The 14,599-nt window shown below is 44.9% G+C and overlaps 1 protein-coding gene across 1 annotated transcript in view; it reads right to left on the bottom strand.

The window, feature by feature from the left end:
* Nucleotides 1-14,599, bottom strand: part of LOC113830639 (protein inscuteable homolog) — a 119,710-nt gene that overhangs the window by 22,331 nt on the left and 82,780 nt on the right. The gene's annotated exons all lie outside the window — the stretch shown is intronic.

The following is a 14,599-nucleotide window of genomic DNA, read 5'->3' on the forward strand; positions in this document are numbered from 1 at the left end:
GATGCTCTACTTCTGGAAGCCACCCCTGACTTAATACACTTACAATCCAGCTTGAGAAGATGGGTTCCCTTCCTCAAGTTTTTCTGCTATCTTTATCATATTTTAATGCTAAAGAACACTGCTTCTCCAAGTGGGATTGTGGTTACATCTAATTAACTGTGGGTTACTTAAAAGAGAATCCCTGTGCTCCTCTCAGTGCTAGTCTACCATATTCACAGTTAGGCCAGGAGTCATCTCGGGAAAATGTCCACAATGAACTTGCATGCTGCTCTATCATTATCAATACACAATGAAGTGATTGTCTAATCCTGTGTCTACCTGGACCCCTGTTCTGTAAGCATAGGACCACAGCTAGTTCACCTTGAGTTGCTTGGTGCCTGGTATGAGTTGGGCTTTTGGGAGATGGGGAACAAATACCAGAAACTAATATTTGACCTAAAACTTGAGGACACATTGTAGATTTATGCAAGTAGAATGATGACATTGTAAGCCAGAGGAAGCTATGAGCAGACTCAAAAGGGACAACATTGGAACAGAAGCCAACTCAACATCAATTCCACAGATCCTTGGCCCCAGGTGATGCAGATATGATGCCCTTGCTGCTCCTGGGTTTCCCAGAGAACCTGTGGGGTCCTGGATATTCACACGACCAACTGCCCCTTGTCTTGCCTTCTTCTGATATGTTTCAGATACCTCTGAGTTATGGACTACCTCGTCCCTTCAACATGAATCACATTTCAGAAATTATTACAAACATATATAGCATACATATTCACAAAATACATAATCTATGTAAGAGAATATGTGCTTATTTGTTTATATATGAATACACTGAATATCTAAATGTATAAGGGGTAGCATGGCTTATAAATGATTCCAATAATTAAATGGAAAACTATAGAAAGATCTATGTATGCCAAATATTCAGAAATGCTAAATCATAGAAATGATATTAAGCTAAGGTTTCTTCTTCATCTCATCTCTCTGATCACCTTCCACTAAAAAGGCCTCATGCTTAGTTTTGTGTTGTTGATGCCCTTGTTTTCATTAGATCTCTGTCTAATAAACTAAGATTTGTGGGTTTTATAACTGGTATAAATGGTGCTAGAGTCTACAAAGGGATTTTCTTTCTTCCCTGGACATCCCTGTGTTTATGAAACTGCTTCCCATCACCGTGTGTGTCTGTGGCCCATCTGTTTGTATATTTTACTGTGCAAATCTATTGCAATTCATACATGCATTCTCCTGACGATGGTCACATGAGTGACTTTTGGTGTTTGCTGTACTGGACATGCTGTTACAAAGATTCTTCTACATGTCTTCTGGGTATGTGATAGTTTCCCTGGGAGTCTTGACATAAGAATTCCTAGGGCACAGCATTTGCATATCTTTACTAATACTGCTAATGTGCTTTGCCATATTGTTGTAGCAAGTTGTCCTTACCAACACTATAGAAAGATATTTAACTTGATATCCTTCTCTAGTTTTCATATGTTTATAATTTTAGTAATTTTATGGTTTGGATGAGCAATGTTCCCAACAGGCACTTGATCTCCAGTGGTGCTGTTTGGAGTGATTATGGAACTTTCAGGAGATATGGCCTTTTTGGTGGAATTAATCACTGGGGGAAGTCTTTGAGGGTCTATAGTCTCACCCCACTTCCTCCTCTCTTTGCTTTCTGTGTGCAGATAAAACGTGATCACCCAGTTTCATGTTCTACCTAGCTACCTGCTGCCATGCCTTGTCCACCACTATGGACTCTCCCTATAGAACTGTAAACCAATAATACATTTTTCTTTAACTTTCATTAGTCATGGTGTTTTATCACATCAACAGAAAAGTAGCTAATAAATATGAACCATAAAACTGTATTTTAACTCATGTGTATCAGGACTACTGAGATTGAGTCTTTTGCATCATTTTGGTTTGTTCTGGTGTGGTTTGTTTGGGCTTTTTTTTGTTTGATAAGCTGGGGACCCTGTTCATATGTCTTACTTGTTTTTATATCTGGTGGCTTTTCGTAGAGGCCACATTCCCTTGGCTATTGGTTATGAGGTTGCTGATTTCCCTCAGCCTGCCACTGGCAGACTGCTATACAACTTTCTTACCTCTTTGAGATTTTATCCTAAAATTTCGGGTAATAATGCAAGTATCGGTGACTTTCCTTTTTCTTACAAAATGGGTATCTCAAATATCAACTGGAAAGGAATATTGGAATTATTTAATGAGAGACTGCATGGGCAATGCCTGCCACATGGTGGTACCATCATTCCATCCTATCCCCACCTGTGGCTTGCAGTTATCTTCTGGTGCCTGGAATCCCTCTCCTCAATTCTTTATGCCTCCAAGACTTCTCACAGGGCTTCCCTCCAAGGTTTCTTTCTGCAGTCTCCTCCAAAAGTGAGAACCTCAGTCCTCTGGGTAATGTGTCTGTCAGATTTCCTTTCATTGTGACAAAATACTTGAGAAAATCACCTCATAAGGGGGACAGGTTTATTTGGTTCCAGTAGTTTCCTGGCCCTTAGTTGCTTGGTCTCTTCATTTCAGGCTCATGACAGCACAGTACTTCATGGTGGAAGCATGTTACAAAGAAGGCCTGTTCACCTTATAGCAACCAGCTGGTAAAGAAAGATGAGAAGCCAGGGTTCCAACGTCCTCTTAAAGGACACCACCAATGTCCCTAGGTTCCTTCCATTAATCTTTACCTTCCAGTGGTTCTACCTCTTCCCAGTAGTACCATAGGCTTGCAACCAGGCTTCTAGCATGACTATCAAAGAGGCATTTAGGATACAAACTATAGCAGGTAGCAGGGGATCCACAAATTGACCCACTTTGTGTGGACATGGGATCACACAATCCAGAACCAAGACATTTTAACTGGGTATCATCAATGGCTGATTGGAAACACTAAGATGCACATTAGAATCCCTTAGCAAGGAGTCCAGCAATACTATACCTGTATTTCTCTTAATTGTCAGTCACTGTGTACCTACATTGTGACAAGTGCCTATTTAGTCATCAGCATAGGAATGAAGCAGAAACAGATGACAGAGGCAGAGACATGACAAAAGCAGAGAGAAATGGAAACAAGAGGGTGTTGAGGGAATGGTGGGGTAGAATAATAGGCTCATAGAGGGCTTGGCTCACTCCCTCTCCTTTGACTCCTCCTGCTGAGACCTCTCTCCATCTTAGCCTTCTCTCCCAGGACTCCAGCACAGCTCATTTCAAGTGTCCTCCTCAGCTAGTAGCATTTCTCTACTTGCTCTCTTAGCCTCTTTCCCTTAGCTATATGCCACCTTTTGCTACCACTCTGTACCATACTGTAAACTAGACTCAATTCCACATGGCCTTGTCGTCTTATTCTGGTGACTCTGAGATAATCTTGACCCTTTCCCCTGCAAGATAGACATCTATATTTCCAACCCCTACTAGATCATTTCATATTTAATTCTAAAAAATAATTGGTCTGAATGTCCCATGAGCATCTCAAACCCAATTTACTTAAGGCTGGAATGTTGTCCTCATTCCCCTCCTACTTGGCATTTCAGACCTGGATCAAGTCACCTGCCTCCCCAGACAGAGGCCATCTCTTTCTGTCTTCCCAGCTGCCATACTACTCAGATCTAACCACAATTACAAGATGTGTCATCTGGTATGGTCTGTCCAAGTCACATGCACATCTTTGTCTACTTTGGGGCTCCCAGGATAATCCCTGCACTGGATTCTTATTTTTTTATTTTTTATTTTATTCTTTTATTAGTTCAAATTAGGAACAAGCTTGCTTCACATGTCAATCCCTTCTCCCTCTCTATCCTCCCCCTCAACATCCCACCTGCCCCTAGCCATCCCCTCTCCACTCCCCAGGCAGGGTAAGACCCTCAAAGGGGGCTCCCCAAAGTCTACCACATCATCCTGGGCCAGACCTAGGCCCTTCCCCATGGCTGCACTGGATTCTTTCTAAGTCCCTGAAACCCAGCTGAGGCCCAGTATTCAACAGCCATGCTACAGTATGGGAGGAATGATGAGGAAACAGACAGAGAAGCAAGGAGACATCCCAAGCCACACAGTACAGCATAACTCTGATCTTTGTTTCTGAGCTCTCTGCCATGTTCCTTCCTCCATGGAGCCTTTGAGAAAGAAAAAGAGGAATTGGAAAAATGGATAGGTCAGTGGAGGTCATTCAGCTCCGCTCCTATGAAAGGCCTAGGAGTAGCCCTGCCTGAGTCCAGCTCCTTCAAACACTAATCCCATTTCAGGAATGTCTCCAAGCCCTAATTGCCTATTTCCCATCTCTAGTCATAAAGTTGGTGCCAAGAGAGTCATCTAATCAAAGCATTTTTACATCCTTAAAGAAATGGCTGCTGGAAGCACTTATGGATAATTAGCTCTTACACTGAGTGGGATGGGCCTGGGCCTGAGGTCAGATGTTCCTGGTGAGTGGGTGTGTACATGGGGATGCAGTTGGTCTGGCTGGGGCATCACCTGGACAGTTGTGACTATTCCTATGATCCAAGGCTCCCGTTACAAAAGGATGTACTTGAAAAGGAGCTAGCTATGGTAGAGCTGAAAATTCAATAAAAAACAATAGAAACTAAGCAAGCCTCCAAAAGATAACAACATCCTCCCCTAAGCCAACAAATCCAGGCTCCACTCCACTTCTCCTGTTATTTGAAACACAAGTGGATAAACACAAATATGACACCACAATAGAAAAATGGAAGAGTGGATAGAAAGGGCTATGTGACCCCTATGAGGGAAAAGTCAGTAAGGTCAAGGGAGAAAGATGCATGGGCAGAGAAGGCAAGGGGAGTTGAGAGAAATCGTGGCTTAAATCACTTGGGAGTAGAACTAAAGTATAACCGTCTGTTAGCAGAGGGTTTTGCTTAAAGCACATTTCAATAGATGTTCTGAAGGCATTTGGCTTGGGTGTGACTGGTCCTTGAGTCAGTGGTACTAGCCCTGTGCTGATATGAAATCACCAAGTTTTCAGTAAAGTTCCATGGAGGCCCAGCTGGGACCAGGCTACAGCCAAACTGGTTAGGTCAGTGATTCTCAGATGATGGGTGTCATCATCTGGAGAAGTACTAAAAATTACAATACCAGCTAGGTGTGGTGGTGCAAGTCTTTAATCCCAGAACTCAAGAAGCAGAGGCAGGTGGATCTCTGAGTTCAAGGCCAGCCTGGTCTACAAAGTGAGTTCCAGAGCAGTCAGAGCTACACAGAGAAACCTTGTCTCAATATATATGAATTTTAACCACCAGAATTGTGATTTTAATATGTTTTTAATGTTATCTAAAAACTCTTCATATAAGTTTAATGGACATCTTGGGTTGAATACCAGTGTCCTAGGGACAATTGTGGTATAAGAAAGTTTACACAACCTTCAGAGTTTGGAGAGCGTGTTGCAGGAATTCTTTTAACCAATAGTCTTGGAGGAACTGGTTCCTTCTGGGTAGGACTCAGAGGCTACATGTGGGCTGGGAGCAAGCACTGGCTCTCTTGGGTTGTGGTTGTGATTGGAAGTCAAATGCCAGCATCCAGCAGCAAAAAGGGATGTATTATGTTCATAGTTCAGAACACTCAATTGAGTTGTCAAGCTTATATAAAATTAAATAACTCCTAATTAAAGTATCAGAGGTATTTCATAGACACTAGCAAATTGGTTATAAAATGAATATAGGAATACAAAGAATTGTCAATATAATTTTAAAGAACAAAGGTCTCAAAGGACTTATACAACTCAATATCAAATTGTATTAGATCATGGTCCCAGTGTTGTATTGATACACGGATGATCCAGAAAGACTAATAGAACAGAAAAATGAAGTCCAGAAACAGACTATGTCCATCACTTTGTTTACCTGCAAGTATCTCAACTTAGAGTCAGTCTTTTCAATAAATGGTGTAGGCTCAATCGACTAACTATGGGGAAAAAATAAACCTTGGACACCAGGTGCAATGATTCATCAGGCAAAACTGTGAACACTAAAACAGTGATGGTTAGCTTTGCCAACTATGCCAACTATGCAGAGCCCCACACTGTCTGGGAAAGAAGTCTCAGTAAGAAACTTTCTAGACCAGGTTGACCTGTGGGCATGTCTGTGGGAATTTGTCCTGATTGTTAATGGATTTTGGAAGACCCAGCCCATTTTGGGTGGCACCAGTCTCTAGGCAGGGACTCCTGAGCAGTATAACAAAGGAGGGAGCTAGCTGAGAGCAAGAAAAGATTCATGCATTCATTACTCTGTGCTCTTGACTGAGGATGTGATTTGACTAACTGCTTTGAGCTCCTGCCACTGTGACACCCCCTCCCCCACTGATAGACTGTAATCTAAAACTGTCAACTCAAATCAACCCTTTCTCCCCTAAGTTGCTTTTTGCCTGGATATTTTTGTCACAGCGACAGAGATGAAACAAGGACAGTCTCAAATAAAATGCAAGAGAATATCCTCATAGTTTTGAAGAAAACAAGGGTTTCTTAAATGGACAGAGCAGCACTCACTATAAAAGAGATCAATAAATCAGACCTTAACAAAATCAAGAATTTCTATTGATTAAATTACAACATTAAGAAAATGATAAAGCAAACCACAGGCTGACAACATTTATTCTCACTATCTCTATCTGAAAAGAGATTTGTGTCTAGAATACATTTTAAAATTTATAAATCAATAAGGCAAGACAAACGATGCAATATTTTTAAATGAGAAAAACATCTCAGACTGACATTTCACCCAAAATAGAGACAACCAAATGGACAACAGGGATATGAAAAAGTGCTCCAAATCATTACTCATCACAAAAACAAACTTTAAAATCATAATAAAAGATGAGCTTGTGCCTGAGTAAGTCAGAGGCAGAGGACTGCCTCATACATCTACAAGCAAATTGATCTGTGTTTCTGAAGTACTCTAAGGAGAGGCCCCAGCACCACTCTGGAAGTTGTACACAGTCATCATCACCCTGGTCTTTCTGTCTCCGTCTCTTCCCCTGTGAGCCCCCTCTTCTCTCTCACAGCCTTTGCCTTCCCCTGTCCCTCCTCATCTCTGTGGGTGACCAGCAAGACCACCACTTGCTCTTAGGGAATGACAGATGCTGACTCCTGATCCATGCTGTCCCTTCTACACTGTCAGTGTCAGAATGTCGCAGGAAGAGCATTCTTCGGGTCCAGTTCCACCCCATTCTGCATGGATGCTCTCAATCTCCCATTTCCTTTGGCTTCCACAAGCCTCACATCTCCTGCTCCCCTCTCAGTAGTACCTCTCCACTCAGAAGACAAAGGAGAGCCCAGTATTGGTAGCCAAAAGCATCACCTCTACACCAAGTCAGGTCCCCTTTTGATGTCCCCCAAGGCACAGCTTCTCTTTACCCCAGCACCAGCATTATATTCACACCCAGTTTTCTATCTTCTCTGAATCCTTTGGATTCTAAGGAGGAAGTGAACACTAATTAACATTTTACCCACAGACCTGCATCTCCTCACCCCTGGTCACCACACATTGAGAGGAGGAAAGGAGCATTCAAAAGTAGGGCACAGGGACAGAAGGCTGCAAGTTCTGCTCTAGTGTCTTCTCTGGGAACATGCCCTCACACACCCAGGGTACCAGAATTCCTAGCTGAGAGAGCTCAATACTTCCTACATCACATTGCTAAATGCCTCCATTCTCCACGTGCTACCAGAAAACTTTCTCATTGGTATTGGGCAATGTCCTTCTGGTTCATTAGCAAACAAGTAGCCAAGAGAAGGGCCCTTACTGGTAGCCCCAATGTGGCAGCCTCTGCCCAGGAAGCATGCCATTCTCAATGGCTATTAGACTCACCTTTCTCACACTGGCTATTCATCCTGGCCCACCAGCCTCCCATATCTGCTTGGAGATGTAGGAATTTGAGTTCAAGGTCTGAGGAAGGAGGGAGAGAGAAGAATCTGGCACAAACATGAGGGCCCAGTGTGCAAATGAAACTTAGCTCACATCCCACAGAAAGATATTCAACCATTTTAGCCATTCTGTCCTTGTTAAAGGATCCTATAGGATTTACATCCTACCCCCACCCATCCATCTGCTGCCTCCACCTCACACAGGGTCCTGAAACTACTGGCAGAGGCTCTGCAAGACCTTCTGCACCTAGCCTCAGCCCTCTGACTGGTGGGAGGGAATGATGTGGGTATGTACAGCACACGTGCGCGCGCGAGCACACACACACACACACACACACACACACACACACACACACACACACACGCACCTCCATATCTTCCCATTGGCAAGCAGTGTTTCCCCAGTCATGCCCAAACATCATTTACCTGCACATCTGTATGTGCAAGCCATTTCCTTGACAAAGCCAAAGCAGCTACTGGGATAGTGTCCCTTGGTGGGGAAACCCAGGCAAAGCTCTAGGCTATAAGCATCCAAGAGGCAAGAGAGCTGTTGGGAAGGAGGTCAGAGCTGGTTCTCTGAACTTGAAATCAACATGCAGAGGTGAAAACAGTCAGTTAAGATGACCTAGCATTAACAGAGGCCCCGCACAAGCATACTAGAAGCATGCAGAAGACCAGCACTCTAATTTTATCACAAATGAGCTCAGATGGGTGCAAAGTTACACATGTAGCTGGACAGCATCTCAGCCCTGAATGAGGAAGGGCAGGGAGCATGCTCAGTAGTTACTTGGAAGACAGGAGGCTTTCTATGCCCAAAAGGCACAGAGCAGGGCCAGCAGCTACACCTGACAAGCTGAGCTCAACCCCTCAACCCACATGGTGAAAGAAAAGAAAGGAATCGTTCTTACAAGTTGTCCTTTGACCTCCACATATGCACTGTGGCATGTGCATGTGGTCAGTCTATCATGCATGATTAATTAATTAACTGTAAAAGATGCATAGCTGATCTTGCAAAGCCTCAGGGATAGCAGTTTAGAACATAGTAGATCTGTATGCATCTTTCAACTGGAGGATGATATCCCTGTAAGAAACATTGGTTGTCTTGAATTTTAGTCACCTGCCCCCATGCTTATGGCAGAATATCTCTTCTGGTCCTAACTGCTGGGTCTAGGGCCCAGAGCCCAGAAGCCACAGCAGTTCCAGGAAAAGGCTGCTCTAGAGAGGGCTGCCAGTTGAGTTCTTGTCCACCAGGGGCCGCTGTTGCACAGCACATAGTGTCCCACAGAGCCTCTATCTGAATCACTTAGGTATCCAGACTGCCAGGCAAATTCAACCCTTCTTCAAATTCACTTTGGAACTGACTAACAGGGAGAGTGCAACTCCCCTGGACAGCACTCTGGACAGTACTGGCCTACCAAGTCAGCAGAATTCTAGTTAAAAACAAAAAACAAAACAAACAAACAAACAAAAAAAAAACAGCACAGGAAAAGCACAGGTGTGTGTGTGTGTGTGTGTGTGTGTGTGTGTGTGTGTGTGTTGAGTTTGATTCCACCTTTTCAAGCTTTTTATCTTCATTCCTGCCCTAGGAGACAGACTGGAAGCTAGATTGTAAGAGAAAGGAATGAGCCATACATGACCAGACACCCCATACACCCCACCCCCACTCCCAAACTATCCCCCCTCGCCCCCTGCTGCCACTGTCCTGCTCTAGTCAGAGCAAACCAGCTGATAGGGGTCCTGAGGGTCTCTGTTAAGCCCTAGTGGATTCCCAGGGCAGTTGAAGTCATTGTCAAGCATGGGGTGGAGGCAGCACATAAGACCCAGAGAGGAGAAGGGGCTTTTGGGATCTTCTTTCAGAGCACTCCTGTCTCTTAATCAGAGCTTCCCCTAGGGAAGTAAAGGGCCATGAGTCAAATTGAAGGCCTAGCATCCACAGCCTTGCTCTCCCGACACAGCACACTCCAAAAGCAGAACTGAAGCTAGCAAAATCAGTGGCTGCCTTGCCCTAGGGCTGCACACTGTGGCCACTATAGCCTTTTTTGAATCATGGAGGAGAGAGGAATCTGTATGAATGAGAGATGAAAAACACGGGGCTCCTACTCCGGCCCTGTGTCTCCCAGTATCTATCCCTGTCAGCCTCAACTTGCACTTCTGTAAAATGGAATGGAGGTGGCTACCACTCCCTGCCTTACTTGAAGAACAACTATGAGAATCAAAAAGGCAAAAAAAGATGGGAGAAACTAGTTAATTTTTTAAAATGTGTTGTTTCTGACTCAACAAAAGTGCAGAGCACAGTGGTGAGAGACACCTACTAAGCAGGCAGTAGAGCTTCCCCATTCCTCCTTGCAACCCACTTCTTCCTGGCCAAGGTCTCTGCCTTGGCTTCCCTGTCTCCATCTTCCATCCAGCCCAGAGCTGCCCCATGAAGAGAGCAGCACTTTCCCTGCCCACGCCCGCCCACACCCCCAGAGATTTTCTACTGCGACTTGAAATTGAACGCTTCTGCCCTCCCCTGCTCATCTTTAATTTCTTTATCGATCTTCATTAAACTCTCCCTTTGGCTCCAGGAGGAAGTGAACCAACTCCTTATTTCACACAAAAAGGGGGAGGGGTAAAAAGAGCAGAATGATCTTCTGAAAGTGAGACTGTCTCCAAGGCTAGAAGAGCAATTTCTAGAACAGTCTAGAGAGTTGGCTAAAGTTGGCTGAACACTGAGCTTTGAACATCTCCTACCCCTTCTGGCTTTAGACCAGCATGTTTCTGTTCTGCAGGTTCCAAGATCCTCATCTGGACCATGTGCCCAGTTCTGGTCCTTTAGTTCTGATCCTCTTTGGTCCCATTCTTTGAGCCAGCAGTATCCAGCCCCCACTAGTCACTCTACTAGGAGCTATTGAAACTCTACTAGGGCCATTGCAAATCCTTAGCACCCAGTCTCTTTGTGGGACAATGCAGCATCTCCATAGGCCACTCTGTGGAGGCAAACAAGCTAGACACAGGCAGGCATATGTCCCCCACACAAGTACCCACTAGAAATGCGTCATATTGTTACACTTTAACAAGGGAGGTACCACTTCATTGCATGGAAGACAAAGCCAAAGACCAGCCCATCTCAACAGAGTTTGGTGTGTCTACTTTCACGGATCTGTGTGACTTTTGAGGCCCTCATCCCATTCTGAGCTCTGGGTCATCTTGCTCCAATCATCTCCCACATATGGTCTTGAGAACACAACCATCTCTTTCAGCTCCCCTGATTCACTAAACATGGAGCTCTTTAGAGACACAAAGCCCCAAAGGTCAATGGCCAGCCACAGGGTCCTTCGCATCTCCTAAGACTGCTGTTCCCAGTCTGCCTTCAAACCCCTCTATACACCCATTGTGACCAGGTCTGCACTGGCTTGTTGGTTCTCTTTCACCAGGAATTCTGAAAGGAGGGAGCCTCCTCTGAGGTCACAGGACAGCCTTCCCCTCTATCTGTATCTCTATGATCTCCATGCCTGGCCTTTGGAATAAGCTGCTTACCTTCTCCCCTGAGCCTAGCACAGGACCAGTGAGTGAGAAATGACTGTCTGCCAAGGATAAAGGAAAATCATGGGTGACTTCTAGAACTGAACTGATTCTGGATACCAAAACAGTGTGGAACCTGTGGCTGAACTAAACTAGACTTCTGCATGGAAGACCCATTCAGCATTGCCAGAGAGGCCTGTGGGTGTTGATAGTTTATCTCTTCTGGCTCTGCCCCCTTCTCTGATCAACAGCTTGTGCCCAGCTCCAAGGGAGCCATTTCCCTGTGGTCCCCATCTCTGAAGGGCCATATCTTTGCAGGGTGGTAGAGAGAAAGAAGATGGGGTTTGAACCAAGCCAGAGATGTATTAGTGTCCATGCTCCACATGTCACCATCATCTCTGAACCTCACTTTCCTCATCTATGAAGTAGAAAGGGGAAGACTGGTGTTCCAATTCCACCCAGATGATCCACACTGGACTTCATCACCTCTTCTCTTAGGATAGCCCTCGCTCTCAGGCTAGACTACTTCCTCCTACAGAGAGTAACCTCCCAGAGCCCAGTCTCTCCCAAAGCCCTTGCCATTGACACTACCCTGATTGCATCATGATACCAGTGACTCGGTCCCACTGTGAAATAAGTACCATATGTACAGCAGTTCCATGAGATTTCAATGTACCCATTCATCAGGAAAAGTGTGGGTGACTGGCAGCCAGAAGGAAGGAGCAGCCCTAAGTGACTTAAAGTGAGTGACTGAAGGAAACCAGGTATTTATCAATGCCTTAGAGGAGAAGAATGCCCACCACATCTTTTCCTTTTGGAGTGGGGGCTAGGTGATCTGGGATAAGTCATAGGGACATGTTTAGTATTCTCAGAGTATCCATGAAGCAAGCAAGGTAGGATTCTGAGTGGTTTGGAATCAAGACTAAATTCTGCCTGTACCACTTGCTAATGATATGATGTTTGTTTGTTTGTTTGTTTGTTTTGAGACCAGGTTTCTCTGTGTAGTATTGGAATTTTCTCTGTAGACCAGACTGGCCTCAAACTTAGATATTCCCTTGTCTCTGCCTGCCAAGTGCTGGGATTAAATGTGTGTCACCACTGCCTGGCTTAATGATGTGATTTTCGACAAGTTCCCAAAACTACCTGAGATTTTGGCTCCTTGTCTTTAAGCTGGGGATGTTTATAGTGCGGGACTCATAAGTCACTGGTTATACTGAAGGCATGTCTGCAATGGAGTAGTCAGGACCCAGCATTTATTCTCGTTGATGAACATCCCTTTTCCTCATCTTCAGAGAGCAAATATGATATTCAGCCAACCCAGCCCTAGAAAAGATGAGCTGAAGCATCCTAGCTTTTGTGAACAGCACTAGATGGGCACAGTGAGCTGCCTCCAGGCACTATAGCTGCAGTCATGAAAGTGCTGCTGTGTTTCTTCCTTGGTTTCTTCCTACTGCCCCTAAAACTCACCGAAGCCAAGCAACTGACTGTTAGGGAGGTCTGGTGATGCCAGCCCCCCTACTTTTTCCTCTATGCTTCCTACCAAGCCATAATGAAAGAATGAGAAACAACCCTCATTTGGCCATTTGGTCAATATCCAGGAAAGATTTTGTAAGAGTTGATATGCTGGTGGATTATGCAGCACATAAGCCTAACATACTTAACCCATTTCCTTCATTGAGTTTGTCTGTCTCGTCACCATGCAAGCAAGTGCACGCACATACACACTGTGCTTACACATTCAGACAGTGTACTGGGAAGGAGAGAAATGATATCCGGTTTAGTCTCAGAAGATCCAGGATTTGATCTGGCCTCTTCCACAACCTTAACTGTAAGTTCTTACTCAAGTAGCTTCCCTCCTCCAAGCCCATTTGTCCATCAAGTAGCAGAATCCAGGCATGGACACCATTAACCTCAACACACCACCTCAAAACCAGGGCTTTCAGCATAGCACTAGGGACAAAATTTCTTGCCAAGTGGGAAGAATGCATTCTGCTCTGAGGGCAAGCACTAGCTTGTCTGCTGTTTTGCTGTGTGGCCTTACACAAAAGACTTCCCCATTAGGAGCTGTAAAAGAAGCAGTCCCACTATCCATCCTGCACCTTGACCACTAGCACTTTATACTCCTCTGCTTGGTCATAGGAATGGATTTGGACAGAGGCTGGGTAGGGAGGCAGATGACTGATTGTCCTAGAGTCCAGACCTAAGCAAAAGAAACTGGGGAAAGGCTAGGACCACCTGGGTGGGTAGGGCTCAGGCTAGGAGATATAAGTGTGAAGAAAGGAGAGCTGTTCTTCCTCCAGACAGACTCTCCGGATAGATCCAGAGCACCCCAAATCCCACAGTCACCACAGCTGTCCTGAGACACACTGGGCTTTAAGCCACAAGAATGTTCATCACACTTCCTTCAAAATAGGTTAGGAAAACCCCAAATATCAGTCCATCCTCCCCAGCCCTCCAGGCTTGTATCCCTAGGACCATCTGTAGGCCCAGACCTATGACCTGGGCAGGGATTAAGAATATCTGAGGTTAGATATATTATTGCCCCAGGTTAGGCTGACACAGAATCGGGCCTCCAAAGCATCAAATTATTTATTTGACCCCATACTTACCTGTGATACATTGGTCCAGCAAGCCATTGGACTGGTCCAAGTCCCCTACCCAAGCTGGCTAGTTCTTCATGGAGTAGAGCCCTCCCTGTTTACCTAGGCCCTGTGATAGTTAATCTTGACTGTCAATATGATTGACTAGGGTGACATCTAGGAAGTTAGTAAAGCATACCTCTTGGTGTTCCTGTAAGGGAGCTTCCAGAGATGATTGGTATGTGGGACTGGTAGGGAAAACTGGAACGTGGGTAGTGCCATCCCATGGGCCAAGGCCCACAGGGAATGAAAGTAAAAGCAATAAATACACACACGCGCGCGCGCCTTCTCTCTTCATGGTGGCTGCCATAGCATAATACATAATAAAGTAGCCAATCTTACCCTTCTCCTCTATCTCTACCTTGATGGATCCCATCAACCTTGGATTGAAACTAAGAACCAAATTAAACCCTGTTTCCTTTAAGCTAATTGTCTCAGGTATTTTGTCACAAGGATGGAAAACTGGCTGGCACAATACCCAATGGCGTCTTGCTCTTGCCACTTTCATCCATCAATGTTGTTGATCTACTTCCTCTGGCTTTCTGCCATGAAAGGACCACCCATCCCAAACTTTCAAACC

Source organism: Cricetulus griseus, chromosome 3 (genome assembly GCF_003668045.3).
Source record: "Cricetulus griseus strain 17A/GY chromosome 3, alternate assembly CriGri-PICRH-1.0, whole genome shotgun sequence".
Taxonomy (NCBI): Eukaryota; Metazoa; Chordata; class Mammalia; order Rodentia; family Cricetidae; genus Cricetulus; species Cricetulus griseus.